This window comes from Thunnus albacares, chromosome 12 (assembly GCF_914725855.1).
Source record: "Thunnus albacares chromosome 12, fThuAlb1.1, whole genome shotgun sequence".
NCBI classification, from domain to species: domain Eukaryota; kingdom Metazoa; phylum Chordata; class Actinopteri; order Scombriformes; family Scombridae; genus Thunnus; species Thunnus albacares.
The window spans coordinates 2,465,247-2,482,120 of record NC_058117.1 but is presented as its reverse complement, the minus strand read 5'-3'; the positions used below and the strand labels follow the sequence as shown (position 1 = coordinate 2,482,120).

At 37.6% G+C, this 16,874-nt stretch overlaps 1 protein-coding gene across 4 annotated transcripts in view; it reads left to right on the top strand.

Moving 5' to 3' along the window:
* Positions 1-230: 230 nt before the first annotated feature.
* The window catches only part of LOC122994302 (cadherin-12-like), a 130,522-nt gene continuing 113,878 nt past the window's right edge, over positions 231-16,874 (top strand). For 2 of the 4 annotated variants that reach the window (XM_044368912.1, XM_044368915.1), the window contains exons 1-2: positions 231-246; positions 11,881-11,928. The gene's annotated coding sequence lies outside the window, so the exon portion shown is untranslated. Of the gene's footprint in view, positions 247-1,246; positions 1,270-3,583; positions 3,700-11,880; positions 11,929-16,874 lie in introns of those variants that run through there. The other 2 variants (XM_044368913.1, XM_044368914.1) reach the window with 2 other exon arrangements.

The window sequence follows — 16,874 nt, the reverse complement described above, 5'->3', positions numbered from 1 at the left end:
GCTTAAACGCACAATATGTAATTTCAGCCACTAGGGGTCTCTCAATCAAAACAATAACAAAGGACGGAGTGTGATGACGGTGTGAAGTAGCAAGGGATCATGGGAGTTGTTGCCTTCGTTGTTAAATAACAAGCTTCACTGGGATAGGATTACTCCAGTATTAATCATTCGAGATGTTTTTACCGGGAGCCGAATTACCCACAGAGGTCTCCTCCTCTCCAGAACAAACAGACCCGGAGATTACAGGTAAAAACAATGAATAAAGCTGTTTCACCTAAAAAAAATAGTGTTTCTCCGACGATGTACGGCGAACACCGGACGTCCGGTACGGGCTGTTAGCCGAGCTACTGCTAACTGCTGGTTTCTCCTGGGAGCCGAATTGTCTACAGAGGTCTTCTCCTCTCCAGAAAGAAGCGTACACACAGATTAAAATCGTTAAAATACTAATTAAAGCTGTTTTACCAAAAAAAAAAAAAAAAAAAAAAAAATCAGCGTTTCTCCGACGATGTTCGGTGACCACCGGACTTCCTGGAGGGGCTGTTAGCCGAGCTGCTGCTAACGTTTGCCCAGTTTATTTCTCTGGTAACTTAAGATCTAGACATCCAATGACTAAAATCCTTCTTTCGGCTAAAAGATATAGTTAAAAGCAACCTAAATTTATCATGAAAATGTGGCTTAAAATTGAATAAAAGTCAACAGTAACAGTTTCTGTGGAACAACCACAACGCCGATGTATTATCTTGTATGTGTGTAAGTAACTCTTTGGTAGACGCCATTGTAGCGGACAAACACAGCGGAAACAGCTAGCCTGGCTCTGTTCAAAGTTTTAAATTGCTTCTACCAGCAATTGTAAAGCTGACTGACTAATACGTTTTATTTCCTTTGGCTAAGTCAGACATAAACAGTAATATAAAAGCAATACTTTGTGGTTTTAGTAGGAGTATCGTGCCATTTACCTAGCACTTCTATGCAGCTAATAGCATCTTAGCTACAATACAGCAAAACAGCTGGCAGAGCGATAATGCTTAAACGCACAATATGTAATTTCAGCCACTAGGGGTCTCTCAATCAAAACAATAACAAAGGACGGAGTGTGATGACGGCGTGAAGTAGCAAGGGATCATGGGAGTTGTTGCCTTCGTTGTTAAATAACAAGCTTCACTGGGATAGGATTACTCCAGTATTAATCATTCGAGATGTTTTTACCGGGAGTCGAATTACCCGCAGAGGTCTCCTCCTCTCCAGGACAAACGGACCCGGAGATTACAGGTAAAAACACTGAACATTGAACATTTTCTACAAAAACTTTCTACAAGTCTGAACACATCTTTAGAGTAGTTGATAACAACCATAGGCTGTATATAAAGATGGACAACATGACAGCTCCCCAGTGAAGCCAAAATATCTCTTTCGCCCCCTGGTGGCTGGTTTTAATATAGGTCATAAACGGGACATGGACCAGACAAGAAAATCAAAGTGCATGTCAAATACATTTTTCCCAAAGATGATTTCTGTCATTTTAGGTAGTTCTTATCACGCTGATGTATGTTCAAGTGCTCATTTTCTGATAGGTTTGTTTTTAATTAGTTAGCGATGCTATGAAAAGGGGATGTGACGTCATGATTGACAGCGGTGATTGACAGCCACTCACAAAGCTCCGTCAGACGCAGCAGATGAGCTGAGTGACCACAGCAGTTTCTGATGGAAGACATTAATCTACATTTTCATTGGTGATTCACTACTAGCTATAGCTGGTGGTTACTGGCCGGTTTTGTTGGTTTATCTTCATCGTGGCTCTGGGTTCACTTGGCTCTTGACAGCTGTCAGTCAAGTTAAAGGGGCGTGTCCTTCGGGCCATCGACCCGCCCCCTCGACTCTACTGCGCAGACTCTGGTTGCAAATGATGTCACTCAAGCAAGTTGACGGCTCTCATAAATGCAATATTTTGGCTTTCCTTTGCCATTCGTCCATCTTTATATACAGTCTACATGCTATACATGCTAACAACACAACAAGCTAACTGTACCCCCTTGGCTCCAGTCTTTATCCTAAGCTAAACTCTCCCTGACAGCAGCTCAGTAATTAGTATATCATACTGACCATTATGGAAAAAAAACATTTATGTAAGCCTCCCATTTAGATTTGGAGATATCAGGAATTCCTAACAGCTATGACATCTTGTTGACAAGAACTACAGAAGTGTCAACAAACTGGTGACAATTTGGCTGCAAAGCTGCCATTGCCAGCAGTTACATCTTCAGAAAATCCAATATTAACGCTAATTGAATCAGTTCAGCTGAATAAAAATGATCTCTACACTGTTTTCTGCATCTGGTTTCACTTTTTAATGAACTGCTACACAAATAGCTAATATAGCTTATTGCACTGCTTTGTTGAATACTCCATTCTGTTGGTCAATTACGCCATTTTACAGTCTATTATTTTCTGAATAGCAGACCGCTGCTATGAATAACCGATCGTTGCTATGGACGCAGTTGTGATCATAGACTCTAGAGGACAATGTCCAGTAATATCAATCCACAGAAAGAAGTAAAAGCACCAACTGCATCTCATTCACGACACCCTACTATCACACAGAGGGCAAAGTGGAGCAAGATCCTGTCCTCCAATCCTAACTTAAGCGATAGGCAGTAGTGATAATAGTATTATTGTTACCAGTTGTAATATCAGTAACAATTGTGTTTCCAGGTGTGTCAACTGCAAAGCCCCAGCAAGAGGGAAACATATAGAAGAACGACAGAAACGTCCTGATCTTAAGAAGGCTACAAAGTTTTCATAGATGTTTATGTTGCTATGCACACAGTTCCATTCATAGAATCTAATCTCATTTTTTTAAATAAATAAAATCATTTTTTAAATCAATATTTTGTGTCAGATTATTGATTTCTTTAGTAAATAGCCAGGTAATAAGCGGGATAATGTAAAGCGAGCACCTGCGTCACCCTGTCGGGGGTTAATTTCACAATAATGACCTGCTCGCTGTACATTATCCCCTTACATATTTATCTGTTGTGACAGATACAGATACAGATACAAAACTAGCAATGGGGCATCCATCTTGAACTAATGTATGAACACTCCCAAGTGGTTTTCAGAACTTGCCATTGTGCGGGACATGGTGTGAATGCAGCTTTAATGTATAGAAATGAAATAGATATTGATCTTCTACTCTTTTCCCATAATGCTAAAGTATTATCTTAAAAATTCTGAATTGTTATACTTACATAGTAAGTCTTGTACAATTTGTTATGACAACGGTTTCCTTAATTAACATTTCTGCCATTGAAGCAAATTGGTATTTGAGAGAGAAATCTAGAGAGTAAACAGCAGGGAGGGATTGGATGGAAGTACATCAAGGGACAGAGAGAGAGAGAGAGAGAGAGAAAGAAAGAGAGAGAGAGAGGATGGGAGGGAGGGGAGGGGAGGGGGGGGGGGGGTCAAGGGATGTATGATAGAGAAAGAGGCAGAGAGAGGGAGGGACTTAGAGGGAAAGAGAGAGAGAGAGAGCTTAGAGGATACGCAGAGAAGAGAAGAGAGGGCGAGGGGCAGATAGAGCGTGCTTTTTAGTTCAACAGGGTGAGCGGAGAGAGCGGACTCAGCGCAGACAGAGTTAGATGAAATATTTGGACTTAATATACTCAGCAGCAGTACGGAGGGACACTGAGAGGCTTGTGTGAGGTAACTGGCTCTTCTTTTCACTCCTAACACAGCATGTTGATGAGAAAATGTACCAAAGGGCACTGACTCTAACACTCCACATTTATAAAAAAACCAAGTCTCTTTGGTACACTTCTCTCTCTTAATGATGGTTTATTTCATGTGTTGCCAAGTATCGAGGTTATTCCTGAAGTATTTAACATGAGAGGTGGGACAGTAAGCCGGGAGGGAAGGGGGGTTGGGGAGCTTCAGGGTTCTCTTAAATCAATTAAAGAAGTGACAGCTACAGTAGAGGCGCTGCAATCAGGACATGTTGCGCATTCCTAAACAGGAAAGCCTGTTCACTCACTGTGGAAGAACATGCCTGTGTTTTAATCCTGATGACCAGTTTATGATTGTGTGATATGAAGCTTGAAAGCAGTTTGTTCTCAGGAAGTGCAGCCTTCGTTTCGCCGGCTATAGGGCTTGATAATAATAGGGTTAGTAGGCAGGAGAAGTTAGAATGCAATGTAGCAGATTAGTTGGTGAGCACACAAAGGTGAAACTCTAACAGCGTTAAATGAAAGTCAACATTACCTGCTCTCGCAATAACGTCCCCTTAAAGACACATTTCCTTATTTTGTTATAGGACCATACAAAACTCCGATACAACCTCCTAGCTCGGTGTTGATCTTTTAAAGCTCAACTGTGAGCCGTGGTGAGCTTCTTATGGTAACGACGGTGGGCTGAGAGGAAAATTACGGAATGCATCTTTAAGCTCATACAGTCTTCATGAATAAAGACATTCCCCAATGATGTAATACAAAATCCCTTACATATGTGATAAAGTATAGTCCTAGTAATGTCAGAATAAATGTACATGATGATATTGTTACATTATCTATGTTGATACCTTACTGTGGAGAATAATGTGTCACTTATCTGATTGTATAACATATATATTAATAATCATTACATCAAAAAAAAGTTATTTATGGAAGGATACTATAATAATTACATACATACACACTTGGAAAATGGCTAACCTGTCAAATAATTATGATACTGTTAGAATATTTGTTGTACATTCACGATATTTATGAGAAGATAATAATAAACATGTACAATGTGAGGCTGCATTTATGGATATGCAGTAAGTATGAATTTCTTCATATAAGAAGGAACTAGAGCTGCAAATTCTCTGATTTCAGCTTCTCAAATGTGAATATTTTCTGGTTTCTTTAGTCTTCTGTGACAGTAAACTGAATATCTTTGGATTGTGGACTGTTGGTCGGGACAAAACAAGATATTTTGAGGGCATCACGTTAGGCTTCGGGAAATATTGATTGACATTTTTCACAATTTTATAGACCAAACAACTAATTGATTGAGAAAATAATCGACAGACCAATCAATAATGATGAATAATCGTTAGCTGCAGCACTAGATGGAACATAATAAATGGATTGGAAGCTGGTTGGGACCTAACTGGAAACAAACAAATCATACAGGAAAAAACAGATGACAGTAAAATCACAAAACATTTGATGATAATTCTTATATTATGTTTGCTTTGTTTTTGATGTCGCACTTAAAACTGCATTAACTGGATTTTTCTGGCACTTGTTTGCAGTGCAAAAAGCTGTAAAGGCTTAAAAGCTGAATGTGTTAGTAACCATCCAGCAGACACAGTTAATATTAGCATTCATTTGAGGTCATGTTTGTTATTCTGCTTTTACTTCTGTACTGTTCTCCACCAACTCCTGAGGGAAATATCTCTATTGCAGTTAAATGCTCCAGTATGTCTCTAACTTTGTCTGTCTGCAGTTTGGGGTGGACAGGAAGTTTACAGTGGCTGCCTGCTGGAAATGAGGTTGATGAGAGCTGTGAGAATGAATCAAAACAGTGAAGTTGCTTTAAAACCAAAACAATGAGCTAAAAGACGCTAAAACATTCATAGAGCTGAGGTGAACTGCAGTATGGTGATAATTTTCTGTCACTACGACAAACCCCTTTCACAATATATGTAGTATTTCTTTTTCCTGTTTTAATATAAAATATCGATTGGTGCAGCTTTAAGTTGGGACATAAAATGTGTTCAACTTAGCATTCATTCATTGTAGCAGGATACAAGAATTCCTCAGATCTTCAATAAATCTTCAAAAGTCAGACAACAAATAATGAAATATCCAAGACTACTCTACACATACGTAGGTCACTCTCCAGACATCTCTCTGATGTTTCAAGCAAAAAATATATTTACTGCAGAAATGAGCTAAATAAAATAAAAAGGAAGCTTTGGAGGAGACAAACAGCTACTCTCGTTATTGAATAACAGTGAATATTCCTCTGAAAGACTCTTGTGATGAGAGATTACTTGAGTTGATGTTGAGATAATAGGGACACGAAATTGTGTCACAAACTCGTGTAGTATATTTTCTAAAAGGCCACTGTGTGAGTGAGAAACGTTCTCTTAGCAACTGTGATGAAAAAGCAGTCATGAGACACTTGAACAGCTACAACCACACTGTAAGTAATTTGAATAAATGGGCAATGAAGCAACAAAAACTCCACAAGAGAACTAAATCAACAATAAAGAATGTTTTTGGATATGTTCATGCCAGCAGGATTAAATCAGGGACTGTCACTTGTTTAAATAGAGCTGATATAATTAGGTAACCAACAGAACATTTGTCATTAACTGATAATCTGATAATTGATTAATTACCAAGTACAAATGGCAAACATTCTCTGGTTGTAGCTTCTTAAATGTGATGATTTGCTTCAGTTCTTTATTTTTTTTAGTTTATTTTTTTTTCAACATCTTTTTTACTTCCACAGAGTGTACAATAACCAGCATCAATCGATAAATATACAGCATAACTGTACACTGAGTATCCTCATATCCCCCATCCCTTCCCTCCACCCCCATATGCCCAAGTAAACAAAACAAAATAAAAACAAACAAACAAACAAAAAGTATACTGAAGTATATTTTTTGAAATCGCACTTTATATACCTTAGTGTGCCTTAGTGTATATATATATATATATATATATATATATATATATATATAAATTATACTAAAGTTGTGTTAAATTGAAAGATGTGCTTAAATATAATGAAATTATACTATTGATGTGTTCTTGGTTACTTTTGCCTACCAAAATAGTATATTTTTAAGAAATTCCCTAAAGTACAACCTATGTTTGTAAAAGTCTGAGGTGTGTACTTAAGTATATTTAGATTACACTTACAGCATATCAATGACCACAACACTATACATGTAATGAAGGACCAAATACATTGCATGTATACCCTCAGAAAAGATCTAATTGAAAATCTGGCATATCATTTAATAAATAGAAACAAGGGTTTCAATCAAATTCTGTTTCCAAAACCGATTTAATAAAGGAATGAATTGAATTCGAGAACAGATGGCATTGCCACAACAGATGCATAAATGTTCTGTCTTTAGTTTTACATCTAGGACAGTTTGATGAATTATTTTTGGAAATTTGGTGCATCTTTACAGGAGTGAGATAGAATTTATGGATAAATCTAAAAATGAACTTCCTTGATTTTGTTACTTGTAAATGATCTTGTAAATCTTTCACAAATGTTTAGCCAGGTATTTTCATCTAAAGCCATCCCTAGATCTTTTTCCCAAATCTTTAATAGAGTTAGGAAAGATGAATGACCTCCTTTAGATAGAATATCAAAAAATTCACTAATTTTACTTTTAATTGTAATTGAATACATTGATATTTCCTCTACTTCAGAGAATCCAGGAGTCAACATATGTTCTTTGATAAGTGAAGGGACAACATCTCGAGTTAGGAATGCAACACTCTGTTCTTAAATCAATGAAGGACTTTCATTGCAATTTTTCATGAAACAAATCTTTGAATTGTTATACATCTGAGTTTAGCCATTTGCATATATTGATTAATGTAAAATGTTTGTTCAGATCAGAACATCTTGGGGCAGTTTTCTCTATTTTCTATAATTTCACAGACGGGACAATTATTTGATTTATTGATTTGATTTCTTTTATTGTTAATGTATGAATTGTACTGGTATACTGTACTTTTGCTTGCATGTTAGATACATTTGTAGTATATTTCTTTGCATTGGTGTATTATATATATATATATATATATATATATATATATATATATATATATATATATATATATATATATATATATATATATATATATATATATATATATATATATATATATTGTGGTAAGCTAGGGTTTGAAGATGGGAGCAGCTCAATGGACAGCAGATTTGACTTTGACAGCAGCAGGAGGCAACACTGAAATAAACTAATGATATACTCCCATTCAGGGGGAATGACAGCAATTGTGCCTACAACATCACTCACCATCACCACATTTGTTTGTAATAAGTAGTTGTGTAATAATTTCAGAAACAGATGAAAACTTGTAGAACACAACACAAGATAAAATTATAGCAATAATGCAGGAACACACATTAAATTAGACTTATACTGGAAGGCTTTTTTATACGCCTCAGCCTGATTATACTGTAACTACATGCACACCTATGACAAACAGGGTTGACAGCAGCACACTGAAGGATGGCGTCTTGTCTGAAATGTCTGCATGTGCTAAATAAATTATCAGAAGTGGAGTTCAGTCTTGGACTGAGCTCATTTTTTGTTAGACAGATGGATATGTCTTTTGCCTGTGTAAAGTTAGAATATAATAAGTGGCTCTGATTTCTGGTGGATAACATCTGGGTCTTGTTTGTAGAATTTAAGAATTTGAGGACTTATACTGACTTACCTCTACATAAGATCAACCTGCTATGAGATTTTGATTCCAGTGTAAAAGTTGGTGTTAACAGATGGATTTGGTTTAAAAGAGACATTATGAATACCAGATGCATTCTTATCATAATGGTCCTTTATGTCTGAGAAGGCTTTGCACTAGATTTTGGGACCTGGCTGCATTGATTTGCTCCCATTCAGACACAGAGCATTTGTGATTTAAGCATCAAAATTCATTCTTGACCTTAGAAATATTAGTTTGACCAGATTATCCCAATTTAAGGTCCACTGACTAGCTTTTTCCAGAGCTTCAAGCTCACTCACACAGTCTTCATCAGTGGACGGAGGTTGCTCAGTTGTCTTGGAGATGGATCTGTTGGCATGCAACCCAGTATCTTTGGAATTACATCCATACTGTACAATTATTTTGCACCCCACAATTTATTTATAACATTTAGTGCCAGTTCAGGGAGATGTGTGCCCTTTAAAGTAAAGTAGATGGATGGCCAGGTAGCACATCTGTCCTCCATGCACGAAGACCAGAATTTGCCTCCTGTTTACAAACCTGCACATAACATGTGCCTTTTTTAAAAAAAAAAAAAAAAAAAAGCTGTAACCACAATCTTTCCTTAACTTAGCAAAGTGTTTTTGCTGTCCAAATCTAACCATACCTTAATGATACTTTATTTGCCACAACCTTTCTCTAGCCTTAATCACAACATAGTTGCCATGCACAGACATCGTAGAAAGAAATAATTTAACAAAACAGTGGCTTTGGATGCACTGTCGCCAAACACAATCAGGGGTTTGTGGAATCACCCAATACTAATGTTCTTGTCTGGTGGTCTGGTCGACACATGGGAGCTCAATAGCTTCATCTATAGCACTCTTTGGACTTTTCATTTGTGCTGGCTTAAAAAGCTGTTGAAAGCTCCAGACAAAGCTAGTAAGTGGACCTTGAGTTGGGATTGCTACCATTTCCGAGCTCAAGAATGAACTTAGATCCTTAAATAAATGAGAATTGCTAAACGTGCTATAGGTGTGTCACTGTGATAAGGCCTGGCTGTGTTCCAGTTCATCCCAAATATGTTGAATAAAAAAGTGGGAAAAACTAGGGAGACCATTTCTGTAAAGACCAAAACATAAAGTGCTGCCACAGCTGAAAGCACATACTTGTCTAAAATATCATTATATGCTGTAACAATCAGATGCCTCTTCACTGGAACTGAGGGGTCTAGCGAAACCATAAAAAACAGACCTAGACCAAAAGTATGTGGACAGTAATGTCCACTACTGGCTATGTAATATAACATTAAAGCTAAATAAAGCCTACTTATGCATATTAACATTAATCACTGCCTCTTAACACTGTGAAGTACAGTTTAATGTTGTTGGTTTTTACTAAATTTATGCATTTCCTCCACTGTGTTAGTCTGTGGCTGTTTACACCACAGGTCTAATGTCAGATTATTTAAACACTTGTTGACATCTTATTATAAAAGTTGCCCATTTCTAATGCCGTGCAAGAGTAAACAACCACATAACTAAGCAACAACCACAGCCCACACAGTCAAATCACCATCTGCACCGGACACATAGCAGCAGAAATAATGACTAAAGTTATTGCTTATTGATGCATATGTAGAAGCCTGCAATGAATAAATCACATTATAAAGGTGAAGAAGAAACGAGAGGAGCCCTGGTTTCAGCATGGGCTTTAAAATTGCTCCTACTGTTATTGCTGCTACTGCTACTCAGTTCAGAGGGTTGTGTGGATCCTGGTGAGGATGCATGGTGCAATGACCAGAAACATCAGATCTGTGTGTTCAGATGAAAGTTGCATTTGCAGACATCCAAACATAAATGTGGCTTGAAACTGCTCTGAAAATACAAAAGTCAACTATAAAAGTTTTTTTTTTTTTTCCCCTTCTTCTAAGTTTATCATTTTGTCTATACTGTATCTGATTTATTTTAAATGAACTCAATGTTATAAGGATTGATATGAACATAATTGAATGATGCCACATGATTAAGAAAATAAGGAAGTAGTAGTAAGAAATAGTGGAAGAGAGGCTGGGGCCGCTAACCCATAATGCACATAGTAATAACATGCAATACATCAGTCAGTACAGTTTGACCTGCGTTGCATTTTAATGTAAAGATTCTGGTCCTGACTTCATGCCCCACTGGAGCAGCCAGATGTGAACAGCAGTGATGTCACTGCTAATTCAGCAGTGTTTGCCCACAGCAACAGATGAACACACAGTTGGTTATTCATAATGGGATTACTGGTGTTAGATAAAGACAGTAGAGCATCACTAATGATAACAGAGTGCAACCTAACAGTGTTATTCAACTTCGGCAGCAGCATCATCCTCTGAGTGCTTGGCCCTGTCACAGGAAAGAGTCAAATCCTTACTGGTTATCTCCTAAAGCTCTGCTGGTTGACTGGAGCTTCAATTGGGGCACCTCCAGGGAAAAACTAAGCCTGGCATAAAGAGGTGGCTTGCATCTTAGCTAACCTCCTTTCAAAGAACACAGCCTGGAAGAATCTAAGCTCCAGTGGTAGAATGTAACTAAGTACATTTACTCAAGTACTGTACTTAAGTGCAATTTTGAGGTACTTGTTCTTTACTTGAGTATTTCCATGTGATGCTACTTTATACTTCCACTCCACTACATTTATTTGCTTAAGTTACAGCTTTAGTTACTTTTCAGATGAAGATTTGACACAATGGATAATAAAACAAGCTTTTAAAATACAACACATTGTTGAAGATGAAACCAGTGGTTTCCAATCTTTTTGGCTTTTGATGTCTTATAAAAAGCAGTGTGTAGTCGGGGTCCCATTTCACATGTCTATGAGTTGTTAACAGCTCCACCAAATAGTGATTTTTCCCTCTAAACGTCTCACATGCTTTCATTTCAATAAACAACATAACACACAGCAAAAAAAGGATAAAAACTTTCCAAATGATTCATTATTCACTTCTCTACTGCCCCCCATCAGTGTGCTCAGTATGTTGAAAACTGTATCAATATGAATATTTGTTCTGATTCTCTCTTAATATCACTATAGCCTATGCGACTACATCACTGTCAGGTGCAGGGCCTCACATATATGATATGATATAATATGATAAATATCATTATAATGATGATATAATATTGATAAAACATTGCCACTTCCTTATTGCTGTGGATTATGGGTAATTTTCTGAGCAAAGTCTAGTTGAGGCCCCTTTTGAAATAGTGGATGTGGACAGCCCTCAGCTCTTGCTGACTTTAAGTGTGCGTTCCCAAGAAGTCTTGTCACATCTGAAGTGCAGATGTTTGGATTTAGTGTGGATTTTATTTCTATTTTGAATAATGAAATTAAGCTGGACTCCATTGAAGTAAATTGTATTTTTGTTGCTTTTCAGCCTCCTGTCTACTCTTGGTAGGTCATAAAGAAGTTCACCATCCTTTGGGTGAGTTTTATTTATTCCTCCCTTTACAGACTACAATCCTTTATGTTGCACAAGATGATACCAACATAATAACTGAAATATTTTTATACCACCGCACATATGACTTGCAGTCACCATCAGCAAAAAGTTTCTCATACTGTCTCCATGTTTGATTGTGTAACATTGTCTGCTTTTCACATTTATATTTTAAATGTATTCATTTGGCGGACGCTTTTGTCCAAAGCAATGTACAAATGAGGTAGAATCCAAGCTTGTGTAGATCAAGGAGAAACTACTGAGAATAAGTACCTTGACATGCAGTTCCACGTCCCACCTGACACAAATGTCCTATTAGTTTAAGGTGGAATGCATGCAAGGGGATCTCTGGATTTCTGTTGTTTATAGCAATATAGTGGATCACCTGAAAATGTTTTCATCTCTGTGCCTGTTTAACATCATACTGTCAAATGAAAATGCTTCAAATGTTGTTTGAATATCATTTGAGATGTTTCTAAGTTAGTTGGTGAGACGTGACAGCTTATCGCTATTAATGTGCATGTTGGGTCCGTTGTCAATGTTACCTGTGCTTGTTTATAGAAGCTGAACACCTGATATTGTCCGAGAAAATATTACATACATACATACATATTACATATTTCTCCAAGTCAAGTCCTGACTTATTCCAAACGTTCCAATCACCACTCCCTGTAAAGGTCTCTACCTCATGTTTTCTGTTCATGCATTTTCTTTTTTATCTTTCTTTTTTTCAGTGAACTAGTCTTTTTGTGATGGGTTTTGATATGTGTTAAATTTGCAGTTGTTACGGGTTTTTTCTTGGCCGTGTGCATCACGTCATCATTGAAATGTGAATCTTCGCCCTCACAGAGAATCAATTCTACCTGCCAGCTGGAAGCCGGACAAATCAGTGAACCATTTGTATGATGATGTCCTTGCCACGTCTCAAATCCCTGAACCACATCAATAACTATTTAAAGCATTCATGATACAAAATGAAGCAAGATTTGACACACTAGGTGATAATTTTGGAGACAGAAGCCTGTTGCCTTATTTGTCTTGTATAAAATGAACAGAAAAGGCAGATGACCTCGACCGAAAAAAGCCCAGAGGTTCAGGAAAAATCACAGTGGGATGACATCATTTTGGGCAGACACATTCAAACACAAACTCTATTTAAGTGGCAACAAAGTCTACAGTAGCAGGTTAAAAGAGTGGGCCCTTCCCAGATTGATACAATTCTACCTTGACTGTGGAGAGATAGCGAGCATCTGCCAAATTTTGACGGTGCTGTACACAAGATACAGAAAGCAAAAGGATGAGAAAGTACGCTTTAAAAATAAATCAAAACCTAAGTCTACCATATTCACCATCTTAGTTTAGCATGTTAGCATGATAATAGTTGCTAATTAGCACTAAACACAAAGTACAGCTGTGCTAATGGGAAGTTAGTTTTGCAGGTATTTGGTTATAAACCATAGAGAGATATTCATCTTGAGGGGAACATGACTGTCTGTACCAAAGTCCATCCATCCAATAGTTTAGTTCATGTTTTAATCTGGACCAAAGTGGTGGACTGATCAACTGACATTGCCTTCCTTTTACACTTTCATGGCCTTCACAATAAATGCATTTTAATATGAAAGCAGTGGAACACCTTTACTGTGAAGCAGGAAGTTTTGACACTGACATTCCTCGTTAGTCAACATTAACCAGGCTTTATTCAATGTGTGTTTGTTTTTTGTTTTTTTCTTTATAAAACTAGACATTTTCAACACGTTTTGACAAGAGGTTGTTTCAAAGCATTATTCAATAGATTTTATTACATGATTAACAAAGTTTGATAAAGGAGAAGAGCTCAGAAAATGAGGACTAATGTTACCTAAAAGTTTAGCTTAGTTTAGTTTTTGTAATTGGAATCATAAAACACTACAAACGTACTGTTGAGCAGGTCAGTTTTGCTGTGTTAAGAATGGACACTCTTACCTTGTGTCCAGACAGAAAGCAGCAGAAAGCGTTAGCAGCACGTTTAACAGATCAGCAGCAAGTGACTACACAGGAATGCGTTCAGGTACATTGTTGAGTGTAGGTGTTTTGGAAGCGCTCAGAGCTCAATACACAATGACTGTAGTTACACGCATAAAAAGAAACTAAATACTTCCATGGGCAGTTCAAAACCAGTTTGTTTCATACACACTGAGACCGTGATGACTGAAGCACCACTACAGACAAAGCACAAATCTTTGGAGCAAACATACCCACTCAAATCCAAACTGAAGGAACAGAGAATAGGAACGATCTAAGAGCCCAATATGATTAATCCACTTTATTTTAGGATGCACAGTATTTTATTTTACTTGAAATGAGTAAAGAACATTTATTTACTATTAGAGTACTTATTATTCATAACATCTGTGTATAATAGAATGTTAGTTTCTTTCATATTGTTGGTGTATATACTCATTCACACCTCACATCTACCGTATTAAGTAGTGGCTGGAGGCCAAGCAATCGACCCGGCATGTTTTGAACGGGCACTGCACTGGTTTTCAAAATTGGAAGAAAATACTTGTTATCAGCTGAGTTTAGCTATCAGAATCAATACTGGGGGTTAAAAAGTAATTATTTCACGTGTTTGTTTGATTCAGAGCAAAATAAAAGGTTTTTATTGCATCATCAGCAACCTTTGTTTAATTCCAAGGTAAAAGTGAGACCCACTCTGCCCTCCAAAGGACACATTTCTGTTGATGTCTCCAGAAATGAATTTGCCTCAGGTGGACTCCAGTCAAATTCTGGAGACATCCTCTTTACCATTAAAAGAAAGCAGAATGGATTAAAATCCTAACTGAGCGTCATACTAATGATTCTGAATTACTGGATGTAGAGGAAGTATTTTTGTCCTGTAAATGTGATGATCTTTCTAGGCTACTGCGTAGACTGAAGGCCCCCCAAAAAAATCAATTTTATATCAACGTTTTGACACAATTTATGTGAAAAAAAAGCAAAGCATGAATAAATAAATAAATAAGAAAAAAAATCTATCTATATTTCCAGTCAAATTGCTCTTGCGGTCGTGCAGGAAGTGCTGGTGATAGATGGAAATGAATGAGAGTAATATATTGGCAGCATGGAGAGTTTCTGTGTGGCTCCAACTGGGGCAGCTCGCCTTGTTCCACCTCAGTGGAAGATTGATGACTTCTGGGTTTTCTGGGATTTGCACCTGTTTCCACTCCTCTGCCCCACCGACACCACCCACCCCCCCACTGTCTCCCCCCCCATCTCTCCCCTCCTGTCCTTCCCTCTGCATGCTCTCTCTCTCTGTCCTTTCTCTTGACTGTCTTCTGCTCAGGAATTGTATTGTCTGAAAATATTATCCACATAAGTATGTCATCAGTGCACTGAAATGCAGTTTTCATGAACACACAGGAATGTAAGTAAGTTTTAACATTCAAAAACACGTGTGTGTACCTTTTGCATTACACCCCCCATGTAGCATTTATAAGCAGTTTATATCCAATTCTCAGACAGAGCAGGACCTTTAATTAGCAGAGGTGTGCACACACAGAGCTCTCCACAATCACAAAACAACTTGTACTCATGTGTTTTGCCTCTTTTTATGTTATAGATGTGAAATAGTAATGTGACTCAGGCAGTGTCTGAAACTTGTTAGATTAATGTCTGAATCTTACAATAATGTTGTTCAGGTGTCATTGAATGTATCCGAGCTTTTGCAGAAACATCAGTACTGATGTTCCGTTTGTTGTCCACAGCTGGCTGTGTGTCACAGCTGGCTGCAGCATCGTACAGCAGCTGAAACAATAAGTGCGTCTCTTAACCCGAGAAAGAGGCTGTGCGCATTTTACGCACGTGGCGCAGCAGCAGTAACTTCATTAACATTGGATCAATCGGGGATCTGACAGTAATTAATGTTCAGTGTTGTGCTACACAAATCAGCTGTTACATCTACAGATTTCAGGTTTATACAGTGGAATGGTTTGTAATAAAGCAGCACTTATGGATGAATCCTGAGCTCCATCAGAGCTGTCAGGACATTCTTATTTTTAAGTAGCTGAAAGTCTGAGATAAGCCTGCCACCCCATACTCACCTGATCCCCTCAATGTATGACTGAAGATTTTGCCCTTGATATCATTCAATATCAATTTGATATCAGTCAAGCCTCACAAGCTTGAAGATGTGAAGAGAGAGAGAGAGAGAGAGAGAAAGAGAGAGTGAGGAGTGAGTGTGTGTGCGGTTAACACCAACTATCAAAGACAAGATGCTAATAACTCCACCCTAATTGCGTGTGGCAATTAGCGCTGGTCTTAGTGAATTAGACTGTTTTTGCAGCGAGGATTATTTGCATGTATTTATATTACCTAATTTACATACATACAAATGAAACAGGCGCACCATGATGTTATTTGCTTGGCAGTTTGCAGTTTGCAGTGCATTTCACCCTTTGCGGCTGCTTTGTGAATTACGTTTTGTCACATTTGCACAGGTTTAGCAGCTGCAAAAGCCGTGTGATCCTTTTGTCCATTTGGCTAAAGTCTTTATTCTTTTGTATTTTTTTATCATATTGTTGTAAAACTTTTCCCTGTTTTCTGATCTGATTCCATTCTAATTTGCTGTTGACGTCGTTCAATGCAAACTCACCACTTCCTCCTTGTTGTCTTGAGAATTTTCTCCACAGCACTAATTGCATCAGTGCAGTTAGTCACAACATACTCACCACTCTTCTCTAAAAGTAATGTTTTCACTTAAGAAGTATATCCAGCTGCTTCTCCTTTGCTGTTTTTACAGTCGCTGTTAAGCTGCTGTCAGCAAAATTCAAAACTTCCTGCATAGATCTTTCATATTAAAAGAATTCCAGCAGCACAGACGGCATAATTCTTACTTTTTCCTGATATGCTTTTAATGTGAAACATCCATATGAAGTGTTGTAAAACTG